Source organism: Belonocnema kinseyi, chromosome 1, assembly GCF_010883055.1.
Source record: "Belonocnema kinseyi isolate 2016_QV_RU_SX_M_011 chromosome 1, B_treatae_v1, whole genome shotgun sequence".
Classification (NCBI taxonomy): Eukaryota; Metazoa; Arthropoda; class Insecta; order Hymenoptera; family Cynipidae; genus Belonocnema; species Belonocnema kinseyi.
In genome coordinates, this window is record NC_046657.1 from 99,470,253 (window position 1) to 99,471,729 (window position 1,477).

Consider the following 1,477-nt stretch of genomic DNA (forward strand, 5'->3'; position numbering starts at 1 on the left):
TCCTCGCTTGTATTTATTCTGGGTCAATAAAGGAGATAGGATTCACGGGTCGTGACTGGCTTATCAACGCATTATAGAAAAAATTAGACGTTTGACCTTTCTTATCTGAGATATGCGCATCCCAAAATTCCCTCCACAGAGATCTGGAATTGCGGTCGCACTACATGGAAGGGCACTTTTTTGCCAATATCTCTAGTACCATAGTACCTACGGTATAAATTCTGGTTAGAGAGACCCTCGTTATGAACGAGATATTATCTTCACGTATTGGTGTGTCAGGTGCAAGTGCAGATACTTTTATAATATTTACATCGGCACCCGTGTCGATGAAAAGCTGGGCACTCCTATCACGGAGACCTACTACATCCAGTTTTACAACTGGAGCTTCAGTTATGGCTCGCTCATTTCGTATATTTCGATTGTCCGAGTAATTTAACTGTCGAATGATGCTCCGGCTCCTTGGAACCCGTCGGTGCGTCGGTCTGATGGGTTCCGACAGAGTTTAAATCACTCTGCGGGCCGTAGCCTGGTGGCGGAGGACGTAGGGAGTTTCGGTCTGATGAGGATGGACCATAGCCCTGGGTATAGTGTGAATCTAGATTTAAGGGAACCGGCGCGTAAACTTTATCCGATATCCTTGGTTGGAATGCCTTGTCCCTTGCGGAGGCGGCGACCCACGCGAGTAAGACACGTTAGCCATTGGTGAGTAGGCCTGCACATAAGCGGGTGGATATCCACGCTGGGGTGTCGGAAACACGTGGTAATACGGGTTTTCCTGGCGAGGAATTCCGTCGAATACCTGAAACCGGTGGTTCAACTCTCCTGCCACTCCCTTGGGGCCCCGGACTTAATGGGCGGGGACGTCCCGAGGAATATTGCCTTCCGCCGTATCCTTGTACTCTGTGTTCATAGGGATCATATAATCGTACTTCTTCGGCCTGGTGATAATCTGTTCGCGGGTCTGGTAGATATTATTAATCCGATTGCTCCGTCATCAGTTCCCTCGGTTGATGCTTGACGTGGCATGACGTATAGTGTGAAGATCCCTGCGGTCCTCTGCATGTTTAGCATGCTTGAAAGCGCTCTTCAGAGTTTTTGGATCTCTGGCGTCGACGGCACTCGAGGGATCGTCTGGTAGACACCTTATACATGCTCTAAACGCAGCGGCGCGAAATGATATCATCGTGGTCGTGGCAATCTCGTGCGGATGTTTCGCTTTGACAGCTGCTCTGGCGCCACTTAGGTAAGAGTGCAGACGGCCATACACGTCGTTTACTCTTTCGTCGCGATTCATCCTCAGAAGACAAATCTCCACCACATACCACTCGAAGGACTTCCCTGGAGCGAACCGCTCTTTTATCAAATCTATAAGTTCGGTAGATAGATGAGGAATTAGATAGACGAATAAATGAAGGTAAGAAGGTTATTGGTAGAGCAGGTCCCCTTATCAGAAGTAAAAATATATCAAATAAAGCTA